Genomic DNA, 15,784 nt, shown 5'->3' with positions numbered 1-15,784 from the left:
AATTCTCCCTACGTGGGGGTGTCAAGAATTTGCCTTGCAATGAAAAATGTCAATCTTCTGGAAATAGCATGGGGGAGAAGTGTGGGGTTTATTTTTTTTTTTTTATCTTCCTGATGATTTCCAAGGTAAACAATCAATCAATACTTCTCTTGGAACTGAAAATCTTTTTTCAGTCAGTTCTATTTTTAAACTCTTATATGACTTTCAAAAACGTGGTTTATCGTCCTAGGGAAGTAATTTGCTTTTGAAAACTACCTGAAATCAAGAGAATCCACACAGCTGGCCATTTCTCTGATTCTGGCAAATTAACATACCAGAACACATGAAAGAAGAAAATGTGGCAGAGCAACACTCTTTTCCTCCCATTTCTGTGCTTGCTAAAGCACTTGAAGTAAAACATCTATTAATCTTTAAAAAACATTGAATTTAATTACCCTGACTAATGTTAGCTTGTACCAAATGTTAGATATGTTTTCCTTCATACAGTACAGAATGTTCTTCTAATTTTAAGTTTACGTAACTAAACTCCAGTCCTTTGAGCAATTTCCTAGCTAATTTCCACTGTCAATTGGCATGAAAGCAGTTTCTCTGCAGTCATCCAACCACCTAGTTCACTTTTCTTCACCCAAACAAGTACATGAAATGCAGTAGTTTGATGTTTCTCTTTTAAAGTCCAACCGAAGCACACAGCAATTTGTATCAACTCGCATGAGATCATACAGTTTTTACTAGAAACTTCATAAAATGTGCTGTTCCTCACTAACAATCCAGAATCTGACTTGCCTTACATTTTCGGGTGATCTAGGTTCTGGGGAAGGGCTGCAGAATACAATACTTCTGATAAGGTGTTGCAGGGTGCAGCCATAGGCAACTTGAGCTCTCATCTCGGGTAACAGGTTGTAGAAGGTGAAAATGGATCATCATTGCTCCTACGTTGCCTCCAGCAGAGCTCCAGAAAGCCAGACTGGCTGCTGCTTCTGCCACCAAGGGTTGACTGGTAAATACTGGGTGGCAACTATTCCTGAAGAGGTGGTTGGTGCAAGGACATCGTCGTTCAGAAACAGCAGTCTCCATCCTGACCCTTCCTATTCCTCTGTCAACTGTGGCAAAATGAGCCGAGTTTCCCAGGACCCTCCTGGCACCTTCCCATTCCCTCAAGTCCCCATTGCACACCAGTGTAAATCAGGCTGGACTGCAAAGCAAAAACAACAGCTGTTCCCTGACAGAAGAAGTAGAACAAAGTGTTTTCTACTATTTAAACTCTCAAGCAAAAATAAAAACCATATAAATATATATGCACACACATACACATACCTGTAACGCTTTAATCCTTTTATTGCAAGAGTGTGAGAGAAAGAAAATTCTAAGCACATTCAAACCCAGCAGTCACAGAGTCCAGGGAAAAAAGGGATAAAAACATAAATCAGTTTGCACAGCTAAGCACGAATATGTGAATCATTAAACTTTTTTGAAGTGGAGATGCAGGCAAAGTGGAAAGGATAAAGCCTGTTGTTGCTCTGTATAATCTTGGCCCTATGGTACCAAGCCCAACTGGGATTCTGAGGCTGTCCTTTGGAGGGCCGACACATTTTCTTCTTAAAGAACATGAAAGTCCTTTTAATCCAGTGGTGAGATATAGAATGCAAAATGCTAATGAAGTCCCTGGTTTATTAAACTTATCTTTGATCCAGTCTGAATTATGATTATTCTGTAACAACCCTTGCAAACCACAAAACAGAACTGAAGTCAAATGTTGCTGCTAATTCCTTCTCCATACTAAGAAGTGATCACTACCATCCATTACAAAGGAAATCCGCACTGACAAGAAGAGTCTAAAATTCTTTATTCGTTATTTCCTGGACACTTACCTGTTTGCTAATGTACAGCCATTAGCTTCCTTGCTCACTCAGTGAAGCAATCCAATTTCATAGTATTTCTATCTTCCATTTTGTATTTGTTTCTTTCTAATGGACTCAATGGACCATTCTTAATTGCAGCTCAAAGTTGTTGATTATAGCTCACACACTCTGAAAGTAATACTAAACTGTGGCTCAGCATTGGTGGATTCAGACACACAAACAGCTTGAAAAAGAGACACAGAAAAGGGAGAAGATTCCCTTTCTCAAAAATGCCATGGTAATCTGCCAAGAACTACTATAGGCACACATAAAGCCAATAGAAAATAAATACAGTTATAAATGGTAGGAAAGATTAAGAGTCAGGCGTTTTCATGCAAAATGCGTGACAGCCACAAAGAGGGAGGGAAAAGCACTCATTAGAAGGAAGTGGAATCACTTCATGTATGAATGAGAAATCCTTGTTCAAGTAGCAATCACTCATCACAACTACATGCTGTTTCCAGGAGGATACAGTAGAACCAGGTACAGAGAAGGATGCAGAGAAGAGCAACACCACTCACGGCAGAAACAGCATCTGGACAAGAAAACAGTATATAGACCAGAAGTCTTCAGCCTGGAAGGACAAAATCAAGGGAGGATATGATAGAGGTGTACAAAATCATAATTTAAAAAGTAGGAACATCAAATAAAATGTCCAGAGGACAGGTCCAAGAAAAAGGAGGTAGTTTTTGGAATGATACGTAGTTCAACTTCAGAATTCATTGTGTCTGGGTATTGTGTACAGGACAGTTTACATGAATTCAAGAAACTTTTAGACACATTTTTGGATGGAAAAAAAATCCACGAAGGGTTACTAGGCATGAAGAGATACTCTAGCTCAAGAAGTGCCTAAACCATGGTGTTGTGGTTTTGGCCAGATTGGCCAATCAGAACGACAGATGGCCCTCCCCCCCCACCCCCTCCCTGAGGAGAGGAAGAGATAAGGAGATTTACAAGTTTAGAAAAATAACTAAACTATGTTAATGAAAATAATAATAAATAAGAAAATAGTAAATAATAATAGAATAATAAAATTTTTAAAAAGTATACAATATATACAAAACCACATCCAGCTCCTGGGATGATGATCGTGTCACCAGCAGGCACAGGGAAAGTCCCAGACTGGAGTCAGTGATGGACAGGAGCTGGATTCCGGAACTAGAGTCAGGAGTGCTCGGATCAAAGGCAGACGAACAGACAGGGCCCTCCTCAGACTTTGGCCGTTGAAGAAAAGAAAGCGAGCCAGAGCAGCCTTGCCCCTTTGATCCCTCAGCTTTTATACTGAGCGTGATGCAGATGGGATGGAATCCCCTGTTGGTCCGTTTTGGGTCACCTGTCCCATCCACTCCTCCCTGCAGGTGGGACCCCTCTACGCTTCTCTGCTTCCGACCCTCTACCGGGGCAAACAGCGAAGTTACCTGACCTTGGTTGTTACAGCAATAAGTCTAAGCAAGAGCCTCTGCGCATAACGTTCCTTGGTATAATCAGGTCTTATCACTCTGAGAGTGAACAGTTTCTGAACAATACACTGTTGATTTCAGAGTTTAGTCAGTTAGAAGAGGCCCAGCTAAAAAGTAAAATTACAAAACAGAAAATTGGTTCTGTTTTACCTCAAACCAGGACACATGGGTGTCTGGAAGTTCAGCAGGCATACCCAGGGGAATATGCCTGTCTTTTGCTCTTTCTCTATTTTCTATTGGTCGCTGTTAAAGACAGAGTACTTGGCTAGGTGGACCTCTGGTCTGAGTCAGTAAGGCCAATCTTGGACTCAAATGACTTCATGCACTTCATGCTTCAAAGAACTAAATGCTTACCTTACTGCCTGTTGTTCAGACTTGAATACTCAGCTCTTATTTTCTACAGGTTTTATCATTGTATAACTGTCAAAATATTGGATTAACACTATTTCCACGTTATATCGATAAAAAAATGAATATTCAGTATTGTCTTTTATGGAGAGGAAGACCTAGTTGCACCATTCAATATAGACATCAGCTAGATTTAAAAAATTTAAATCCACTGGTGGAACAAGATCCTAGGATTTCTAAAAATACACTTAGCTCCTTTGGTGGATTAGCAACTGAGGGATTTTCACATGTTGAGGAGACATTTCAGAGATGAATTAATTGGCATGCAGGAAAGACAAGATAAGCATCAGCCATAGCTAGGATAAGGGGGACACAGACAAGATTCAGAAATATTACACCATTACCACAGCCATGGTAAGGATTTTGGAGGCCATAAGCACACTTCCATGTAGGGGCAGCCCCCAGCCATACAGCAAGAAACTGCCCCCCAGAAGAGTCTTCACATTCCTTGCTCAGCAAGTGAGGACAGTCAGATGCACGGCAAAGTCACAGAAAAACACTGCACAACAGCAAACGAACTGCACAGGCATGATACGTTAGGATACGTAACGAGCGGTTCTCCAACATCCAGGCAGCCTGAGCAACTCAGTATCCAAGCAGTAAAAGTTGAGCTTGGGTGAAAAAATGTGATGTTCCATACGAATTTCACACAGGAAAATGACATACGATGTCATACCGGCATAAGACATCTGGCAATGCTTTCGCTGGCTGCTACTGGGGGTCCTCTCAACTCAGAGGACTGAAGTACCTGTCTTGAGTGAAGTATTGTATACCCACATCCACACACACACAAGCACAATGTACTATCAATACAGTGTCTCTGACAACATACTGCTAAGTAACTCTGAGGGAAAGTCTGATTGCAGCCTGCATGGATAAACAAGGAGGAAAATCATGTAGAAAAACTTCCTGACCCTGCACTGAGACCTGTTAGCTTATGGAAGTCCAGTTTTCTTCTGAAAGTATTGGAGGAGGAGGAAAATGAAGAGAAAAATGTAAAATAACTAGAAGAATCTGAGAGGAAATCTGAAATCTATCACTTACAAAAGAAGAATGAATAATAACAACATAAATATTTGGGGGGGAGGGGGAATTAAAAATGCAAGGCAAAGTGGGTGTTAAAAATATGCAAAAGAAAAGAAGAATGAAGACGATCCATCATTCTTTCCCGACCCAAAAGACAGCACAAAATTATTATACCAAACATCTTGAAATATTTAGCTTGTCACTGTTACATCTTTGCTTCTTTTCACATTTGCATGGAAATACAAATATATTTCAGCATAAAGTCAAGGTTTAAATAACCACACGAACTTACTTACCATTAACTTTTTCCACTCTTCATACCAATCAGTTACAGGTGGTCTGCTACTAGCTTTGTAGATGAAATGTAACATCTCAGTACTGCCAGGCACACACTGTGCTACAGGATAGTAATTGATTAGGCCTCAAAATTTACGTTAGGAAGGTCCAGCATAATTTTCAGAAGAAACTGCCAGTCCCCAGCATATGAAAGGACCCAGTTAGCAACTTCAGAGATACACTTTGACGTAAGCATTTTCTGCCTCTACAGGAAGTTTATTTTTATTTTGATAATTTTGCTAAGAGAGTTCTGCAAACTGCCTAAACCTTGCTGAGATTTTCCTTCCCATTAGTTGCCACAAACTAGCCAAACTTTTTTTTCCCCTCCAGTGAAAATGAGGTTGGAGAGGGCCACATTCCCTTTTCTCGTGCAAGCTCCTGATGGTAGCAAACGTGCCGTAAGGGGTCATTGGGTTTCATCTCACGGTTTGTCCCGAACCTCAGCCATTCTTAGCCTGCCACCACGCTGTGGCCAGTGTCCCAGCAGCCTCAAAGCCCTGTCTGAGCTCTGGGGAGACCCTGCCTGCGCCTCGCAACGAGCCTTGCCCGAGCTCACTCCTGCGTCGGGTGGGTGCTCCTGCCTCTGTGCTCAGGGACCCCAACAGGCCTGTGCGGGCACAGCCACACACATCTCACACACATGCACAGGCGGCATCACCGTTATAAGAGCCAATAAGGATAATCCCAGAGACAGTGAGCTAAAACTATTAATGACAGCTTATTGTTAACCAGCCCACCTGACCTCTCTCACACTTTCTGTAAAAACTTCCTTTGTCCTCCAGTTTAGGCTTCATACTATGGGCTTCACCATGATAATGTTTCTTATTTTTTAAACAAAACATCAGAAGCTGAAAGAAAAAGCCAAGAAAGCTTCTGAAGACCTCAGAAGCATTCACTAGTGCTGTCTTTATTCTTCAAGTGTCTACACTGAACAAAAATAACGTGCTTTAAATTATCACATGAATGAAAGAAGTGCCTCCACTTACAAAAATAAATAGCTGTTGCACTACTTCTGGCTTTTAAGTTTGAGGAAATCAGATACATTTGGTTTCTAAAGAAATCAACCTTTCGCTTCATTGCTGGGCACAATCATCCGTAATTATGCCCACAGCATGGGGCAGACTTAACCTAAGACCTCACACTAATTTATTAATGCAGTCTGTCAAGATGTTGAGGTGGGGTACGCTGTCCCAGACAAACCTTTCTAGTAGTCGGGTACAAACAGAAGTTGGTTATGGTATGACCACACTCCTTTTCTCATAGGAACATCTCGTGACAGCAGGGCCATGTGAAGCTGCTCGATTAGTTTTGTCACCAAGAGACTACTCTTTGGAAAGAGACTCGCTGGGGGTCAGACAAAGTGGTCATGTAGGTGCTTTGCATCATTGGGCTGGCCACTGTACGGAGAGTATTAAGGAAACCCAGTCACCAAAGACTAACAGAATTTTAAATTGCTGCAGGATGTCAACCTCCTCTGGGCTAACAGTGACTCTGCCCTGTCCAGGTGCAATTTTACTAGACAAGCTGAAGGGGCTCTAGCCTCCTCCCCACGAGCACTGTTCAGAGAACATGATACACGTCCTTGCCCACAGCTGCCCCCCTTCATCCTGATTGCAGCTGGCCACATCTACCCTTGAGCCATCCACCCAGCTGCTGCCATTAATGCAATTTCAATTATTGCTGCCAGTTGCTATTTAAGTCTAAGATCCAAGGGTGAGGTCTAATGCAAGGCAAGAATTAACAATCTTACAACCTACCGTAAGCAAATAATGAGTCCCTGCACTAATTTTTCTACCTAGTGGGATGAAGAGGGGTTTGTTTAACATACCAAAGGATCTATGTTCCCATTTCTTCTGTAGGAAAGAATTTGACTAGCATGCCATGGAACAGACAGGGAACTTGAGGTATGTCATGCAAATTTATGCAGAGTCGACTTAAAAGAATAGAAACAGAATTTCTATATATATGCATGCCAATTACACCGTATGATTCCATTTTTGTTTCCTCTTCTGTGTCGCTCTCCCTTCAGTTGCCTCCTTGCCGTTTCACACAAGCACATATGGGGGACCACATCTTCCACTTGCACAAACAAAACAAAGAAAAAAATTAGCTATTTTTAAGAACCCGTCAGCAACTATTCATTCAACTGTTCAGAGCACTCATCTGAGGTTGCTAGGTGACAAACTATGTATTCACCTATCTCCTTATTAGCAAAAGCAGAGAATTTAGCAAGAAGTTAGAGTAAAGGACATGTTTAAATATGTCCACACAAAGCACAACAAGGCTGCAGGAACTTGGGCTGTTAACTTGCTCATACTTCTGTGAAACTTTATCTTCCTCAGCTGCAGGGAAGTACAAGTGTCAATTAGACAGAAGCTCCATCACACTTCTGAAAATGTTTTTTCATTATCCTGATTTGGAGTCCAAATATTTGGCTGTAAGTGACACTGCTTAAATGAGAACTGTCAGTTAATAACTTGCAGTTGCAAATGCTTTTTCTTTTCTTTCTTTTTTTCTTTTATTTCTTTGGGGAAATTCATCGTTGTTGCCAATACCCTGATCATGAAAACATGAATGAATGTGAATGACTATAAGACTGGTAACCTGCAGGAATGCAGCAGTGCTGCATGTCATGGATCTCTATGTAAAGCAGTAAGACCACTGCTGGGGAGACCCATTAAAAGAGCACACCGCTACACAACCCATCTTACCGGACATTCAGCCACCTTGAACTTTGTGATAAGCATCCTGTACATTTCACGACCTTGCAATATCCGCCCAATTTGGTGTTTAATGTTCTAAAATATCTTGATAGCTAGCGAACAACCACAGGTGTTTTCCTATGCCTTTATGAGGTTTACTTTCAAGGCTGCAAGGGCCACTACAAAACCACAGATGATCAGAGGATGGCTTGCTTTATAAGTAGAAAAGACAGGCAAGATAACGAGTAAAAGGTAATTGAATTGTACAGCAGAACTGTCATCAGTCATCCAAAACTCTCGTTGCACCCAGTGCAAAATGAAATCACACAGTGAACTGCTCAACACCCAGACTGTCACCTGAGCTGCTTTCCTTTTTCCCAGTGAAATGTGCACCGAGGTGTTGTACAGGTACATTGCCGTATTCAGGTACCTTCCTTTCTTCTAGGCCTGTGCGATGCTAGCTCTTTACTTAAAATATCAAAGAACGCAATGTGCAGTACACGATACTGTACGCAGACAAACTGTGTACACTCACACCACAGGTACCTGTTGCTGGAATAAAAGGGCTTGAAAAAGAACAACCCACATACTGCCCAAGCCATTGCTTTCCATGTAAGGGCCCTGCAAAGCTCACACAAGGACAGATTAGGTGTATTTGTTTCCAAATGACTGCAGGTCAGACGCTGCGGGTGCAGCAGGCAGGAGAGGAGAAAGGAAGAACAGCAGTTCTTCCTCTCTCTGGACTGCAGGTAATGGTTGCCTCTGCTTTTTGGGTAACTGGCAACTTAAGGCCAGTAGGAGGGAAAGGGACATTGGCCTCCATCCCATTTGCTCAGGAGGGCACCGCTGCATCAACACCAGGTTGTAATTAAGTGTGTGCTTCCAGGCACCCCAAGGGTACATTTACAGACATTCTTCAAGTGCGAGTATCGGAAAGTGACTCATCTGAAAAAACATAAAAAATTTAAATATAAATATTGGTCACCCTTTTCTCTCATCTCACCCCCTTCCTAAAAGTAGGATATATCATGTATATAGTTACTCTATGGATTGTGCCCACTCCTTCCACCCACTCAAGTTTTACTTGAGCTCTTTTACAAATTCTGGTTTAATAAATACATTCATAAAATAATTCATCTTCCTCCCTGCTTTGCTCCTCCTCTTATGTGCAGATTTCTGTGATGGCACTCCTTCATTTCTCTGCTAAAGTAATGTCATTCAGCATTCCAAATATTTGATTGTTGAGTCTTCTAAAATGATGTGTTAAGTTAGGTTTGGTTTGGTTTGATATTGTTTGGTTTTGTTTTCAGAAACCTCCCAGATTCCATGTCTCCTAATAGAGAATATTATTGGTCTCAGTGCATAGTGCAGAAAACCAAGCAAGCAAGATGTCAAAATGCTCAGCCTGAAAGAAAAACAGCAGCATCAACCATTGATTTTCATGTGTCACATCTTCCTGCTCACTGACATACTCTGATTAAAGGCTTACAAATATAAACCCAGAATGACTTCATTGACTCTGGCAGAATAACTTCAGATTCACACAGTTGAAATCAAGATCACAGTCCAATCCTCATTTTGTAGAAAATAGCTCAATATATAGCTTTCCCTCGATAGAAGTAGAATTTATGAGCACAAAGCCAAAAAAACAAACAAAAATAACCCCAGGAAGTACTACACTTTGGGGCCTGTATCCACCCTTGTACAGTTCGTTTTCACAGCTTAAGGGACGAATTTGTCCCTTCTTGTTGGCTGCAGTAACTCATGGTGTTATTTTACATCGCTACATTTCTTTTTTTGTTTTCGTTCATGCCAACAAGACCATGAGTAGGCGTCATATAAGATAAATCTCACTAATTTTAAAAAAGAAAAGCTAGTGAACAGGAGGTGATAAATGCTGTGCTGCCTACTCAGGTTCTGTCACATAAGATGTCACTTCTTTATTTTAATTGTATTTTCTGCCAACTCACAAAAGCAAGCGATTTGTACTGCATGTGATCCTACCTTTTGCTATGGAATGTTTCTGCATAGCCAATTGCAAAATGCATCTACATTTTTCTGTCCCAGTTTTTTCCCATATTCACTTTTATGGCTGCTTCCTGATGTTCTACAGAAACTGTCTCTTCAGGAAATGTTAATACATAAATAACAGCTTGTTCGTTGGAAAATGACTCAGACTATTTGTACATGGAATTCATTTTTTTTCAAGTATTAATAAAATACATAGGGAGCCTAAAAAATCATCTACATGATAGATGATTTTAGATCATCTACATGATATTAGATACAGTTTTGCTAATGCACACTCACAGCTAGTTAGTTTTGACAAAAAATTCTACTGGATTAAAAAATTGAAAGCTAAAAAACTCTGGGATCTAGAATGCACTAACAGCAAATCCTTGTCTCTTTGCAAGAATTCTTGTCATGCTAGAGGCTGAACTCAAATGATCTTTTAGCAATACCAGCTGCTTGATGGACTGCTAACATTGGCAGATGCTCTGAGTGAAAGAGTTACCTGTAGCAGAACTGGGCTGATCAATGCATGTCACTAAAACAGCATCATGCCAGGCCACAGACACAGTGATAAAATCCCACATTTCACCAAAATAAAATTCACTTTGCACATGGGAAAGTTTAAAAAAACCCCACTCGCTAAAATAATTGAAACCAAAGCCTGAAGGAGCATGAACCAGAACTCAAGCATAACAACTGTGTCCTGGAAGAGTTTTTAACACAAGTTTCACAGTGAATTTAGTGCTCCTGTGAGTGAAGGAGGTGGAACAGGGGCTTTGATCAATTTTATTTGAAGTAATGCATCTCAAGAATTATTTTCAGTCAAGGAATGAGAAGCGATGAAAGAATGTGTTTATTATTACCCTACTAAACTTGAAATCATAAACAGGAATGAGAGAAGGAATCGTAGGATGGAAGCTGCTCTAATTAAGAGTAGAAAAAGAAAGAAGAGCACAAGAAGATCGAGTAGCTTAACCGCACACATGGGGGGCAATCAGATAGCTGAATTATGCTGCAGACAACTTCAGATCCAAGCTCGGGTAGTTCAACTGAATCAAAACCAGTAAGATCACAGTCTGAATGCAAAATTACATTCTGAAGTAATCAATGTTATGATTGTTGTACTATTGCTGTCCAGTCAGATCAGTAGTATTTCCAATCATGTTCAACCTTGAACAAAGGAAGAACACACTGCCTTTTCATTTGGCCATTTCTTTTTCATTAATCACAATATCCTTATTATGCAAAAATTGAGATTGAATTAGAGATTGAACATAAAACTGAATTACATCTCAAGTAAAAATATAGATTCCCTAATAGTTTATCCTTGTCAAATGAAACAACCACCAATTCAATGATCTCTTCTCTGTGATAGGCCTTCTAGGGACACTCTGCTCAAGGGTAAGTGAAGTTCTCCACCTCTTAAGTGCCTGGAGCACTTCTCTGTAGAAATACTGCTCAACTCAAACTCCATCTTGGCATAGGAGGGAAGCTAAGGATGTTCAAAACCACAACATGACTTGTTTTCCTGGATCCATCTCTACTGCTAGGTCCAGCAGAGTAGTACTTGTACACCTGCTGAGACAAGTCTAACTTAGGGAAGAATTACTAAGGAACCTCAGCACTTGCTTTCTTGACACCTCAAGCCTCTTATGGGGAGGGAGTATCTACGTTACCCAACTATCAAGCCCGTCCTTTCTCCTTCCTTTAGAAAAAATTCTATTTGAACATCACTTACCCCACAGGACTCTTTAAACAAAGTTTGCTTATATTTACAACAGACATTCTTATGTCCTTGTTTACATTTACATATTTAAAAATAATAAATATATCACCCATATTTTCTATGTAAAATCTACATTTGCTGTTTACGGTATAGCATGTAAGCAGTAAGTTAACAATATTTTCATAAATCATTTGTGTATCCCAGAAGAAATATTACTTTTTACTGTGGACTTACACTCTGTCTTTTCTAAGTATAAATAAACCTTCTTGGGCAGTAAGTTCTCTGTTTGCATGAGACAAACACTGGGACTGTGCATAACTATGAGCTATTTTGCAGATAATACCTTCTCAACAGAGGGGATCTGGTTTCTTTATCCCCCAAGAATCTTGCATTTGGGAACATACAGAGCCTTTATTTTCCCCTTCTCTGGATTGGGAGGCCCTTTCTCGCCTCTTTGGCTCACAGTGTGGCAAGCAGGGGCCTTGCTGGGGGGGATTTTCCTGACTTTACAGCTCTTGTGCTCTATAAATGCTGTATAAATGGCCTTTGTGCAGTTCATACTGCCACAATATTCTGCTAAGCTGTATAAAAGAGGGCATATTTTGTAAGCACATCTTACCCAACATTCAACCTCCATTTCCTTTTGGTTCTCTGTAGGGATTCCTCCTGAAGCAATACCGTGGATGACAGGCCTGCTATCAGACAGCTTTGAGTACCCTTCATCGGTTTAAGAGGTTTAGACATAGTTTATCTGTACACAGCTCTCTGCTGCAGTAAGTACTCATTACACAAACATGTCAGCGTTGTGTGCAATGTGAAGATGATCTTTATTTCAGGATCTGTAGAAGCTTCAGAAACTCAGTGTGAAGTTGAATCATATTTCCTTTTATGTGCTAGGAAAGCACCACAATATTTGGCACGAACCAAGAGTTTTACGGTATGTCAGAAAGCCTGCATGAGGTACATATTCTCCAGTTTGCTACATGAATCTGAAATGGCTCACTCCTCCCAAAAGCATTTGTAGAGTATAAAAACTAACTATCTCTACTTTCTACAAGTTAGAGTCTTCATCAGGGCAAGTCCTTTTAGATGGAAGTACTAATTTCTTTTCACCTTGGAAAGCCCGGCCTTGTGAAACAGCTCTTCTGCAAGTTAGATGCTGGTTACATTGCTGCTCACCAGGAGTAAAACTTGGTAGCTCAGGCACTTCCAGCAGCATGTTTGCAGTAACAAGAGAGTGCAGTGCAGTTATGAACCCTTCCTAAGCATGAGCTCCAACTCCTGGCTTGCTCTAGGCTCCAGGTTTCTTCAGCTCCACTGCTAACAGTATACCAGCCAGGTTAACAGCTCTGATTCAAAAGCCTGAAGGACTTGAAGCTCCTAATCTGTCTGTAATGCCATTATTGAATGACCAGGATTTACAGCCTAGTACACTTACAGAGCACCAAAATGGTGCCTTATACCTCTGTCTCTCAATAGCAGCAATTCAGCAAGTGATTCATGAGCAGCTCAATCATCTCACCAGGGACCTCTGGGGAGAAGGTGGTAAAGGAAAGCGGACAGCTAGGCTAGGTGGTATTACTGCTTTCTAAAGACAAACCTGTTCTACTCATTAACTAGAAACCTTGCACTCCTTGTCTACATGCATGGCACCATTCACAGGATTTAAACTGTTTCACATGTTGAGATGATGCTACTCTCTCTCCGTTATTTATTTTTTTTAAGTTTGCCATCAAACAAATTACCACAACCATAGAATATGTTCAAAACAGGTTCCCCCAAAAAAGGGAAAAAATTCAAAGTTCAAACCCTGGAACTAGTATGCACTTCATCTTCAACGTCAAAACTGCCAAACTGAAAGGAAGCAAAGGGAAGATCTGACCCAGCACCCAAAATGAAAACACACTGTTGCCAGGTATATAACTACATGTATACTGTAGGCCAGATCTTGCCCTAAGCAGAGCTCTGATAGAGATGAGACTTATGGTCTCATGACTCACTTTCTGTGAAATCCATTCTAGCACAGACGAAGCCTAGCAGAGAAGCCACCACACTGCATGGTATGGAGGACTTTACTGTCACCATGAGGAGAATGTCCATTTCCTACTCACCAGTAGTCAGGAGGAGCACCGTAAGCTATACAGCTTGAGGAAACATGGCTTGTGGCCGATGTATTATCCTAGTTTATTCTCTTCCACAGTCGTACATGTTAATGAGGACTCTAACTGGGAAAGTGAAAAAATATACACAGAATATTCCCCACCTTTGCATATCAAGATTTTATTATCCCTCTTCCGTGCTACCCGCTTATCTTGTTTGTCTGAACTAAAATTAGAGGAGCAAATGGAAGTAGGGTTCTGCTGAACTGTAACATCTTCAGGACAGAGTAAGTGAGGCAGTAAAGTGCCTAGCACAAGCACTACTCAGAAGCCAGCACTGCCATATGGTAGGAAATTATCTCTTTTTATGCATTCTGAATAAGAAAAAATAAATCAGAATGTTAATATTGCCCTGGAAAGATATATATTTTTCATCAACCCCTTTCATTTCAAAGACATGGATCTATTTTTTCAAAAGATAGAAATAGTTTTGTGATATCATTCTCTCTGTTCTGCAAAATAAACATTTTTGCCACATAACTTTAAAATGAGTTTACAATAAGAGAGCAATATCGAAGGACAGCAAGAATATTGAATAAGAACATTGGTTATGTTGATATCCTAACTGGTAATCATTATAGAAATAGGTCATTCTCAGTGATGTGGTAACTGTGCTTGGTTTAGTTATTGACAGGGGGTATAGCAGCCAGTGGAATACAAGTTTGGAACTCGTAACTCATAGCAATTTTCTATTAACTTTTCTTTGATTTGTATGGATAAAGATACAATATAATTCTAAAAAATGCAGCAGGTCAGGCTTTTTAGTTTTAGTTTAAATTACCAAGGCAGTCAACACACTTCCGTGAAATATTCTGAGGCTGGAAGATTCATTCTTTCGACAGAAATTACGCACAATATTATTACATGTCATACCTATTTTACATAATGTGTAAGTTACATGTTTAAAGTATAAGGAACAATAGATTTACTCAAATCCAATAGAATTTCTCTAGAATTAGTGCTATAAAACAGAACCCAATGTCTTACCAGGATACCTCAAAAAGACACTACCTGCAAATGAGTCAAATAGCTGCTCTTTTTGAAGATAATGAGCAGGACCTCTGAAGTGTTTCTTGAGCCAGGCTTTCCAGCCCTGCTGGAAGATCTAGTTAGGCAAAAAATCAGGTGACTGGGAAAGTATATAGATTTTTGGACATTTATTCATACCAGAGCTTGGAGTCAATAAAGACTTACTCAAGACTCATTCACATTGTTCACCATCTCGCTGTTCTCATCCCTCTGTCCGTTCTCTTCACCGTCTTGTCTATTTAATGTCATTATAAACTGTGGACTTGTAGCACATACCTAAAAGAGTTTTACAAGACTGCTTCTTGTATTTCATTCTCCTTTTGTTCTACCAATCTGCTAATAAATTCTCATATTCACAAGAGGAATGGTAAACAGACTAAAATTTAATCTATGGGGTCAGATTCTCTTTGATATAAATGAATACATTTCCCAGCCCAACAGAAAACACTGTTTCTAATAAAAATACTGACATCATTTTATTAAAAACAAGTCATTGTGAGTGAAATTTTTTTCAATACCTCATTCAAGGTAAATATACCTTATTTATGCCTTATTTCCTATGTCTTATTTATCAGGGTAGGGCTGGGTGTTTGTTAAGTTAGCTAAATATAAGGAAAGAATGGTAAGCTTCCACTGAATCTTCTGATAACTGGGAGAAAGTCATAAAGGTGGTCCAAGTCCTGTTTCCAGTCAGTTTCAGGGAGATTTATACCTAATTCTTCAAATTATTCATCTAGGATTTTTGAGCTCCTTTTCTATCTGGCATTTCTAAAGGTCCTGCAGCAAGAACATTTCAAAAAATCACATTTTATTTTTCTAATGAGAGTCCTCCTTTAAAAAGAAACATCTGTTGGTAGTTTTGCAGGGGAACTGGGACTTGGAGACCATGGTCCTATTCCTGCTCCTTCCTGCTGCTCTCCGGATGACTTTACACAAGTCACAGTATGTCTTTGTTACCTCAGTACCCCTTTTTGTCTTCCCACACTAAACTGTGCTGTCATTGTGGCACATTGTGTGGCATGTATGG

The sequence above is a fragment of the Rissa tridactyla genome, chromosome 1 (genome assembly GCF_028500815.1).
Source record: "Rissa tridactyla isolate bRisTri1 chromosome 1, bRisTri1.patW.cur.20221130, whole genome shotgun sequence".
Classification (NCBI taxonomy): Eukaryota; Metazoa; Chordata; class Aves; order Charadriiformes; family Laridae; genus Rissa; species Rissa tridactyla.
This window is presented reverse-complemented; position numbering follows the sequence as displayed.